The 12174-nt window shown below is 37.6% G+C and overlaps 1 long non-coding RNA gene across 1 annotated transcript in view; it reads left to right on the top strand.

Annotated features, from left to right (window-relative positions):
- Window positions 1-11090, top strand: part of LOC306645063 — a 78895-nt gene extending 67805 nt beyond the window's left edge. Inside the window, exon 4 of the long non-coding RNA XR_013759529.1 lies at window positions 7000-11090. This is a non-coding gene — a long non-coding RNA (uncharacterized lncRNA). The remainder of the gene's footprint in view (window positions 1-6999) is intronic.
- The last annotated feature ends 1084 nt before the right edge of the window (window positions 11091-12174 follow it).

Below are 12174 nucleotides of genomic sequence, written 5' to 3'. Positions count from 1 at the left end.
AGGGTTTTCCTTCAATATTCATAATCAGAAAGAATATTCATAATGCTCTTGCTCCATTTTAGTGTTCCTTCTTATAAGGTTTATTTTCAAGATTATACTAGCTTTCCAAAATTAATTTTAAAACTTCCCATCTGTTTCTGTGAGCTGGAGTGGAGTTTATTCTGTATGGAAATTACCTGTTTCTTGAAAATGTGAGAAGTCTCATTGGAAGACACATCTGGTTTAGAAACATTTAGAGGAAATTCTTTTGAAATCTTAATTTTTTTTCTAGGCAGTTTTTCTATTTCCCCTGTAAGTATTTAGATTTAGTTTGAGTAAATTGTACTTTCCCATACAGGTGATCATTTTATCTTGATTTTCAATATTTTTAGACACCTCTGAATCTTCTTGTTTTCCTTTCCTTTCCCCTAATTTCATGAATTTATTTTTTTTTCTTTTTCACTGACTAGATTTGGTATTTTGTAGATTTTGTATTTCATTACACTAAAAAATAAATAAAAAATAAAAAACCCTGATCTGTGATTTACTGACCTACACTAATTTTCTACTTTGTAATTTGTTTTACTTTTGAAAAAGTAGTTTGTTCTTTTTTAAAAAAAACTTTTTATCATCTTGAATTGAGACCCTAATTTAAATTTGCCAGTTTTGTGCTATAAAAATTAAGTTTATAAACTTGAGATTTAAGAAATCATACTACAAAGCAGTAAATAACCATAGATACTACTTCTGAATTTCCACTGTTTTATCATTATCTACACTCTTAATAATCGATTTACATCTATTGTATCTATAAGGTGAAAACCCTATGCTACACATACTATAAATTGAAAATAACACAGGACAATTGAAGAAATCTATTATTCAAAACTGGTTATTTAGTTTAGAAAAAATAACCTATCATGGCAATCACAGAAAGCTTTGACATGTGTCTTCATTGTTTTGCTCTTTTCTTCACTCATTAATATACACATAAATCAAAATAGTAACCAGTGTTTACATTGGTTCTATACTTATTTGTCAATTATAGCCATAGAGTGACTATAGATACAAGAGTTATGCAAAGTAATTGCAAAGCATTTTATTATTCTTTGAGAATCAATTGTCTCTGTTGAAGTTACAAAAAAGTACATTGTATAAACTACCATTGTAGATAGCTTGTGTCCTGTGCAGTCTTTGTATCAGTAATATTTGTAATAAATTTACATTTGCATATATTTCTCTAGAGGGTCAACTATTAAATATTTACCAGTGTACTAATAATACCTAGGTCAAGTAAAAGAAATGAATAGGTAGCATGTTCTAAGATTGGAGTGTGTGTGTGTGTGTGTGTGTGTGTGTGTGTGATTTCCATGTGTTTTGAAGCACTCTTAGATATAGATCTTATTTTCTTCAAAAGGCAAATTGTGCTTTTGTTGTTGTTGTTGTTGTTTTATTTATTTTTATTGTAAACAAATGGGATACATGTTGTTTCTGCTTATACATGGAGTAACAGCACACCATTTGCATAGTCATACATTCACATAGGGTAATGGTGTTTGATTCATTCTGTTATTTTTTCCTCCCCCCCCACCCTCCCACCCCTCTTTTCCCTCTATACAGTCCCTCCTTCCTCCATTCTTGCCCCCTTCCCACCCCCCATTATGTGTCATCATCCTCTTATCAGTGAGATCATTCGTTCTTTGGATTTTTGAGATTGGCTTATCTCACTTAGCATGATATTCTCCAATTTCATCCATTTGCCTGCAAATGCCATAATTTTATCATTCTTTATGGCTGAGTAATATTCCATTGTGTATGTATGTATATATATATATATATATATATATATATATATATATATATCACAGTTTCTTTATCCACTCATCAATTGAAGGACATCTAGGTTGGTTCCACAGTCTGGCTATTGTGAATTGAGCAGCTATGAACACTGATGTGGCTGCATCTCTGTAGTATGCTGATTTTAAGTCCTTTGGGTAGAGGCCAAGGAGTGGGATAGCTGGGTCAGATGGTGGGTCCATTCCAAGTTTTCTAAGGAATCTCCACACTGCTTTCCAGAGTGGCTGCACTAATTTGCAGCCCCACCAGCAATGTATGAGTGTAACTTTTTTCCCCACATCCTCACCAACACCTATTGTTGCTTGTATTCTTGATAATCACCATTCTAATTGGGGTGAGATGGAATCTTAGTGTAGTTTTGATTTGCATTTCTCTTATTACTAAAGATGGTGAACATTTTTTCATGTTTGTTGATTGCTTGTAGATCTGTGAAGCATCTGTTCCTATCCTTAGCCCATTTGCTGATTGGGTTATTTATATTCTTCATGTAGAGTTTTTTGAGTTCTTTATATATTCTGGAAATTAGCGCTCTATCTGAAGTATGAGTGGCAAAGATATTCTCCCGCTCTGTAGGCTCTCTCTTTGCATTGCTGATAGTTTCCTTTGCTGACAGAAAGCTATTTAGTTTGAATTTATCCCAGTTATTGATTCTTGCTTTTATTTCTTGTGCTATGGGAGTTCTGTTAAGGAAGTCTGATCCTAAGCCGACAAGGTGAAGATTTGGATGTACTTTTTCTTCTATAAGATGCAGGGTCTCTGGTCTGATTTCAAGGTCCTGGATCCATTTTGAGCTGAGTTTTGTGCAGGGTGAGAGATAGGGGTTTAGTTTCATTCTGTTGCATATGGATTTCCAGTTTTCCCAGCACCATTTGTTGAAGACGCCATCTTTCTCCATTGCATATTTTTGGGACCTTTGTCTAGTATGAGAAAATTGCATTTATTTGAGATTTATTCTTTGTTTTCATTGTGGTATTTACCATACCCAAGATGTGGAAATAACTTAAATGTTCATTGAAGAATAGCTAAAGAAAATGGTGTGAGATGTGTGTGTGTAATATTCTTAAGCCTTAATAAAGAGGAAATCTTGCCATATTCAACAACATAGATAAATTTTAGGATGTTATGCTAAGTAAAATAAAATAGTCACAGAAAGACAAATACTGCATTATTCCACTTACATATTTTTTCTTTGAAATTAGAATTTTTCTTCTCAATGAATAATTTTCTATTTAAAGACAGGATTTTTGTGAGAGTATTAATATTGATATAGGGTATTAATTTATAGGGTGGAGGATATTAAGTTGTAGGACTGAGATTTGGATTCACCATTTTGTGGCTGAGAAGTAAGAATTAGCTATCATGGGACTGGTAGAGTGTCTGTGGTTTACCTTATAAAGCAGTGGTCTTAATGACGAAACAAGACTAGGTTCTTCAATCCTGATGGTTTATTGACCTATAGACAGTTTGGCCATTCTGTTTTGGAGAGAGAGCATCCCTTCTAGGCACCTGGTAAGCCCAAGAGATTCATTCCTCACTCCACAGGGCAAATATTAATAAGGATCTACTATTGGTAGGGCATTGTGCTATGCACTACTGGTATGCACCACTGATTGAAATATTCCTCCCCCAACTCCCCACCATTTAGAAAGTTAACTAGCTCCCCTCAGTTCTCAGATCATCTTCTCTGACTCAATAATGGAATAAGGAAGGCTAAACAAAAAAACAAATTGTAATATTATAAACTCACACATAAAAAGTTTAATTATTTGTGATTATTCTTATTGTTAAGACTGACTAGACTTTTTAAGGGAGGATTCAGTAGAATTTATTAAGCATTGTGCTATGTATTAGAGGACCAAAGAGATGTAGGGCACAGTCCCTGAACTCAAAGACTGTGACAGGAAGTCAGGGAGATAGCAAGGTGAACAGTTAATGAGCTATACCTTATTCTTAAAGATAACGTTCCCAATAACATAAAAGTTACAATTTTAGCCATTTAAAGTGAACACTTTAGCAACATTTAACATGTTCACAATCACTAGTATCTAGTTCTGGAATATTTTCATTGCCCCCAAAGGAAATCACGTGCTCTTTAAGCAGTTGGTCCCCATTGCCCCTGGAAATTTCTAATCTGCTTTCTGTCTCTATGGATTTAAGGCTGGTTGGATTTTCATTCCACACAAAGACTTGTACTATGAGAAAAAGACAAGAGGTCAAATCCCCTGAACTAGCTGGGTGAAATTGAGCAAGACAGTTTGGCTTTTTGAAGTTCAGGTGCTTTATCTACCAAATATAAATAATAATACCTGATTTCTCTGAAGACATGGGATGAGACCAGATGATCTTTAAAGGTTGCTTTGAGCTCTAAACTTTAAGATTACGTAATTTCATGCCATTAGTGAAAACTAGGAATTTATGCTTTGCAATACACTAGCTAAAGCTTTATTTGTTTGTAACCTTAGGAATTAAACTCTAACAGGCCATCACAGGCCTATATTTAAACAAATATATCACAGTACTTGCATGCACTCCAAATAGTGGAAAAGCAAAGCTGTAAAGTGACCAGAAATGATTCTGAAAGCACTAGTTCTTTGTGTGGTTAGGATCTGTATTAGTCACACCACGATATGAAGAAAGAGGGAGGTTTGTCATTTTTTCCATGTTTCTTTTACTCTATTGAAATAACAACCTGTAGGAATTCTCTCAACTGCTGACCTGTGTTTTGATCTCTTGCTCAGCTACTAAATGACAATTCCTGTTAAAATAACTAAAGAGAAATATCTAGAAACACAAATGGTCCAAGATTTCCCAAGTCAGAGTCATGGAATTTCAAATACATATGAAGATGTCTAAATAACGAAGGGAATATCAACATAGAGGGGAAATTCCCTTGGCTCCTGTCATTTGGCTTGGATGCTGACTTCCTGACCTGTATGAATGTGATTATAGCACCCACTGCATCCACTAATCCTCCATCGGGCTTGATTCTCCTTTCATTATCACTTCTCTCATACAATAATGTGACTGAAAAAAATATGGTAGAAGAAGGGAGTATTTCCATGGATTGACATTGTTTCACAAAGATGCATTTAGCAACAGGAGCCCTTTAGATTCATTGTTGGACTAAAGGAAGATCTCAGCTTTCTTGAGTATAACATTTTTAAAGCTACGTTAAATGTGGTAAACATTAGAAAATACAGAGGACCTGATACCGAAGCCTTTCTTGTTAGTTTTAAAGACAAAAGAGCTATAAATAGAAGAGGGAACATCTAAACCCCATGGACTCTGTATAGCCCTCCATTTTTCCCTTCCTCTTCTTTTTCCCTCCCTCTCTCTGATTTCTCTTCATTTTTCCTACTATCTGCAAACTGTCAAAGACAGTCAGTCATACCACAATAAAACAGCCTAACCTGGTTCTCAAAGAGAATCCTACCCCCATCAACATCCTGCATGATCAGGTTGGATGACCTTGGGCTTTCAGTTTGTATCTTTGAGGTACTTGGGACCCTGTGTAGTTTCAAATTATGAGGCACTTTCCATGAAAATAAGCTAGCATGAAGCCCTTGGGTCATTAGTTCTGCCTGGATTGAGTATTGCAAAGAGCATAACTCTTTTTCTTTGAAAGGAAAATTCATGAAGAGGAAGCTGTTGTAAAGTTCTGGGTATTCATTAAGATACATGTAAAAAGTCAAAGAGACCCTCAATTTAAACTAAGCTGAGTAATTTAAGAAAATGTGCCCATGGCATAAAGCTCCCTGAATGGATTGTCCTTACTTACTAACAGCTGTGTAGGATTTGCCATTTCTTCCATGTTTTATGTGACGATAGTGGATGCCGGCTCTTAGCCTCCGACACTGATCGCTATTCAGGGACTGGGATTCTGGATCGGCTCCAATCATGTGGAATCTATTTTGGACCCGTCATGTCACACTTGAACTCTAAAATATGCCTATCGGTGAAAGGTTCTGTTTATCCTTCTCTTTATTCAGACTCACACAGAAAATGGAGCACAGTCCTCACACCATCGGAGGTTTGCGCTACCCGAAAATCATCTTTGAGTCCTCGACAGGAGTCATAGAATCAGCCCTGTTCCTGAGATGGTGGCTGGCTTTCCTCTGTGCTCTGGTCTCAGCCTTCTGCTCACAACTTGCCCTGCTCCTTCATCCCACTCACTCCCTTCTTCTCACATCTCCCACACGGGCAATTAGGGCTGCGATTTACACAGGGCTTCTTCTGCTTGGCACACAGCAAGTGACTCGGTCCTTTCATAGGACACACAGCTGTGGCAGCTCTCCAGGGGGAGGGATTCCACGACAGAGCATGTGAGGGCTGCCAGAGAGAACATCAGGGGTGACACTTCATAGTCAGAGAAGCGTGCATGGAGGCTGGCGAGAAGAGAAAAAGCAAAGAGAAAGAGGAACAGGCTTTGCCTCACTGAGCATAAAGAAATAAATATGGTGGAAGCAAACCTTTAAGACAGGCCTCGGAGGTCAACTTTTGGGCACAGGGCAAAGTTCGGCATCTCACCTAGGAAGACGGAGATACACAGGATGCTTTATGTACCTTGGTGAAGTTTCAGTCCACAAGGAGGTTTTCTTTCTAACTACTGTAGCCAAAGTGTGTATAACAGGGCTGCAAATAGTTTTTAGTAAATTTGTTTTGAATTCAGAAGATCATTTGAGAAAGCTTTTTGATATTCTCCTTCTCCCCTGAGTTCATTTTTTCCCCCTGAGTAGTGAGCCAAGAATGTAGTTCAGACTTTCTGGCTGCTCAGGGTTGAGATCTGAGTATGATAAAGTTGTCTAGCCTACGTGGGCTGCAATCTTTTTTCTTGGTGAAGGGAGGGCTCAACAAGAAGAGAAGGAAGAAACGTTCTTAAAGCTCTGTGAGAATGAGTAACTGATTTTAGGAGGACCGTGTGGCTTGCTCTGGAAGGCCTCTGAATCCACCAACTCCGATGCCTTTGAGAGGGGACCCCATATGCGATGTGGCATGATTGACAAGAAATTTGTCGGAAATGACTGAGAGGCCCTCATTAGGCTGGGACTCCTCACCATCTGGCCTTGAGTTTTGATAATGGGGTCAGGCTCTCTTTCGGTCTGTGCATTGAATAGCTGAGCGTAATTTGTTAGTGATTGTGGCTAAAACGCAAACATTTTTTAGTCACATTCACAGGAATTTGAAACTAACCGCAGTCTTGGGGCACAACAGTGAGAAAACGCGTTCCAGCTGCACTACCGTGCTTGGCGACCCGGTCGAGAAGTGCTCTCACAAAGCTGCCAGTCTCACTGCGGCTGGATGTGTGCCATTGGAAACAGAAGTGCAACTTTATCACTTGACTTCAAGAAGAGGTTTCCTAGCGGCATATGGAGACAATATACAAGACAGATCCCTCCGGGAAAGAAGCTCTCCTGTCACCACGGGGAGGCTGAGTGGGTGCTCCTTCCACCAGGTTTGAGGAGAAGAGGTGAGGAAGAGAGGAAGGGAGAGGCAAAGGAAGGACCCAGCCTGTATTTTTTCTTGCAAAATCATTTTAGCTGATTTCTCCCTGAAATACAGTACAACAGATGTGAACTTGAGGCTTCATCTTTGCCCATGAGAAATGGATTAAGTCCAAATTACCACCCCACAAAACAGCACCAACGAACGATACCCTTACCACGCACAGTAATCGCTCTCAGAACTTTCTCCTAGGTGCTTTCTGTAATTTGGACACAGAAATGCTCCAAACTACTTTTTGTTGTTCTCTAACTATTCTACCAGTCTCTTCAAAATCAGAAGTGTACTTTGCATCATGACTTTGATTTGGGCTCCTTGGTGGAGAAAGGTGTAGCAGCTTTGGGGTGCGCACCTCCGGAAGCATAGCACTCCGCTCACCTGAGGACCTGGCTACCCCAAGTTCCACGGGGTCTCCACAGTAGCAAAGCTCTAGGAGGAAGTCAATTAAAAATTGTTTGTTTTAAAAATATATCTATTTCAGATGCTACAAAGGCTGTTAGGCTGTGTGAGAATTAATCATAGTCTGAGATACAATCATACTTTATGCACCCCTTCAAGGTCAACAGATCAATTATTTACTCTAAAAAATGTGACTACATGTTCATCGCCTTTCATAGGCTAGAGCTGGAATTCACTGAGAGCTGCAGATTACCGATTCATCCCTGATTTTATGTTTAAAAATATGTAAGAAACTGTATGATTAAGAATATCTTAGAAGCTTCAAGTTCACCTATATTTTTTCTTCAATATGAGAAACACCAGTCAGGAATACCATTAGAGATGCTGATGGAGGACAGACACTAACTTGATTGAATTGACCTTCATGTTAATCAGAACTATAGTTTTCTTAATACTTTAAAGGTGTCTATGTGTTCATGTAAGAAAACAACTGAAAATGTTTTTAAATATTCGACTATAAGGATGGTCAATGTAATATGGTATAAAAGTGGGTATGGTGAAGTGTTATAAAAGCCCAAATTAAGTAACCATTAATTATATTTTGGTATACAAATGCAGTTAAATACAATGTACACTTAAAAAAAAAAAAAAAACAGCAACAGACAAACTATATACACATCAAAAGAACATATAAAATACATTTTATACATTGACATGTTGAATAAACAGACTACAAAACAGTAAATACCTGAATTTGAGATTATGGGTATCTTCTATTTTCTTCTTTTTGAGGAAGAATAGCACTTGGTCTGATAATTTTTTCTTTTGATCGTCTTTATATAATCTGCATTATCTAATGTTTCCATAACAATCAACACTATACATACTGCTTTATGTTAAAAATTTTTGAGTATCTTATTTTTATAAATTTTCTTATCTTATTCCAAAAGAATTTGAACATTGTAAAAATGCTTATGATCTTGTAATTTTTTAAAAGATGAAGCTAATAGGCTAAAGGAATAATAATGTAAAAATGTATGCTATGAATTTTGAGATTATTAAAGATCTTTCTTTGAAATTCCAGAAAACTGTGCAAAAATGCCAAATGTTTCCTTGTAAATTAGAAGTACATCAATTCATTCGTAAAAGCACGGCACTCATTGAAGCCTTGGAGAGTTTTCTATTGTGAATTCCTTTAGCATAACACAGAATGAAGGAGAGGCAGGTTTATTACATCTTTCTAGTAAATTCTGCTGATGGTCTCAGAACTGTTCTGTAGAAAGGGCCACCTGTTGAACAGCTCCAGGGGATGCTGTTCACATCACAGTTTGTGGAGACACCCTCAGCAATTGTACTCTGCTGCCATACTGGTGGCCCTGTAGATAGGGTTTGCTAATAAAACTGAGGTCATTGAAGTAAATTTAGAAAAATAATTTTAAACATTATGCAAATCTCCAGTGAGTTGGATTCATCTATGGTTAAGGCAATGGATCGTATATCTGTCAGGAATATTGTCTCTCATCCTGGAACTTTTGGCACATTCTGAGCAGCTATAAGACTGAAGAGACCTGTTCATACTTCACCAATCAGCACAATGGGAGGTGAGTTTAAAGAGTGATTCCTGGGCTCAGTGTGTTCCACTCCATGTTGAAGATCAAGACAATATTCTATCAATTTTATATTCACTGTCTTTAAATATGACTCATTTTATGGAAGATGAAATGATAACAACATGGTGTCAGGAAACTTCAGTTGAGCACATTTCCCTCTATGACCTCACATTAAAATATTCCTAAGAAAAGTTAAAATATACATGGTCATATTCCCTGAGATGGATAAGAAAGGTCATTTTTTAACTTTGAAAATATTATAACAAAAATCAGAAATGGGGAGCTACCTCTAGACTATGGGTCCTAGAGTCAGGTAGATTGGAGTAGGAGATTTTATACCACTAACGCTATAAACTAGATAAATCACTTGCCTCTAAACCTTTAAAATGGGCAATGATGCTTAATACAGAAGATTGGTGTATGTACCTTACTCACTTACAAAATTCCCACGAGGTCCAGGTGTGGTGGCTTATAGCTGTAATCCCAGTGATTTGGGTGGCTGAGTAGAGGAATCTCAAGTTCATGGTCAGCCTCAGCAACTTAGCAAGGCCCTAAGCAACTTAGCAAGACCCTGTTTCAAATTAATAATAAAAAAGTAAATAGAAAGGGCTGGGATGTAACTTAGTGGTAGAGCATCTTTGGTTTCAACATTCAGTGAAAACTAAAAAGGACTGTTCCTAACAGACTAGAATATGTAATAAATGAAATGATAGTTTTTTGCTTTTAAGGAAAATACGGAGGATATGGGGAAATAAACAAGAACCAAAAAATGGGCAATTCTGCATCTCTGTCACTTGTGTTACCTGGCCCTGTTCTCGGTTCCTTGTTTGTTCATTTCTGTGATAGTTATTGATATGTGTGTTGTGATATGTCATGACACTTAGAAGGGTGTTAAAAGGTCGTGAACAAATGTGCTGGACAGATGATTGTCACAGCCTGAGCTCAGAGAAATGCCAGCTCGACACATTGTCAAAATGCTCTGTTGTCTCTGTTGTTTTGGGCCCCTTCCTCTCCTGCACTCTCCTGGACAAACTAAACCTACTATGTTAAATATAAGCGCCATTTTTATGGTAAGCTACTTGTGTACGTACAGTCATCCCATTGCAAGAATGCATCTTTAGAGACCAAAGTATCAAAAGCCCCCTAAATTATCTTAAAAATATAAAGCTCTTAGGCCAATTTGGGTTTCAGATTAGACTGAACTTCCCCAGCCTCTGAGGATGGCATGATTTCCCATGGTTCCTTGGTGTGGAGGGGTATCCTCTGAAAGAGAGTTGGAGGAAAGGCAATATGATTGACAAGGGCAGGTGATGTGAGCACAGGCATCCTGCTGAGGGGGCTCACTTAGGATTCCAAATTAAAGTCAGCCACAGCCCCATGCTGGCTTGCGCTGCCCCCATGCAGACACTGAGTCAATTCTGTGCTAAGTACTTACCATGTACAGATTAGCAAATGCAAGGGTTGAGGGTCTCAGTGCATCCTCTGTCTTTCAGAAATAAGTAGCCATAGTTGCAATAATGAGGAAATTAGCTGGGAGCTGACACGAAGCTTTCAAAAGCATTTCCTCAGCTTTGTATGTTTTTCTGTGTGGTTATTACAGGGTTCCTTCCATTGTATTGTATAATTTCATTCAAAATGCATTTATTATCACTCTACTCTCCTGCAAAACCTCAAATGAAGACTCTGGACCTGGAAAAGAAACTGATATTTATTAAATTATGATTTTACTTCTACATACATTAAATTCTCTAAATTTTTTTGGTTGTTGTTTGTTTGTTTTTGCTGGTACTTAGGCGAGTGCTTTACCACTAAACTACCTTCCTCAAAATTTTCACTATAAATATCATTGACCAAGGTTTCTATGATGTAAACTCACCAAAGCCAGCACAGCAAATGATAGACTCATAACCTGAATGGAAGATTTATACATAGATGAATAAAATGTAATTCTCTGTCTTCAGAAAGCCCTAGTTAATGGAAAAACAACATATTATTAGAGAATCACAATCTAAAATAGACTAGATTCATTTTGTAATGAGTGCCCAGTGTAGAGCTTGACACATAATAAAGATTCTATAAATGATCATAGTATTAATGCATAGAGAATAAATGTGGGTAATAAATATAAAAGCATATCTTGAACTTTGAAAAAGTGCTTGTATGACAACAAATATATATTCAAACAAAGAATAAGAATCTGTGAAATGAATGACATGGAGCCTGGATAAGTTTAATCTGCTCTCTTTAGAAGAACTCTTTCCGTAACATTGTAGACATTGATCTGTTCTCAAGGTGTTATTTGGCTTTCTGCCACTATGACAAAATACCTGAGAAAAGCACCTTAAAGGAGGAAAGTTTTATTTTGGTTGATGGTTTCAGTCCATAATCAGCTAACTCCATTGCTTTTAGACCTGTGTGAGGCAGAGCATCATGATGGAGAGGGCATGGCGGAATAGAGTTGTTTGCCTCATGGCAGCTGGGAATGAGGGGGTGGGACAGGCTGGGGACAAGACAAATCCTTCTAGGGCATGCTCCTAGAGACTTACTTCCTTTACTGAGGCCTACCTCCTACACTTTCTGCCTCCTCTCAATAATGCTGTCAAATTATGACCCCATCAGTAGATGAATCCACTGATAAGGGAAACATCCTCATGTTCCAATCACTTTTCCAAAGGCCCCAAATCTGAACACTGCTGCATTGGGGACCAAGCCTTCAACATGTGTGTTGGGAAACATTCCAAATCCAAACAATAACACAATGTTTCTGTTTGTCACTGGGATCTCATATGTCACTTCCATGAAGAGCAATGTACTACAAAGGATGAGGTCA

This window comes from Sciurus vulgaris (genome assembly GCF_902686455.1).
Source record: "Sciurus vulgaris genome assembly, chromosome: 15".
NCBI lineage: Eukaryota > Metazoa > Chordata > Mammalia > Rodentia > Sciuridae > Sciurus > Sciurus vulgaris.
Note: the sequence above shows the minus strand (reverse complement) of the source record. Positions and strands in the feature narration are given on the sequence as shown.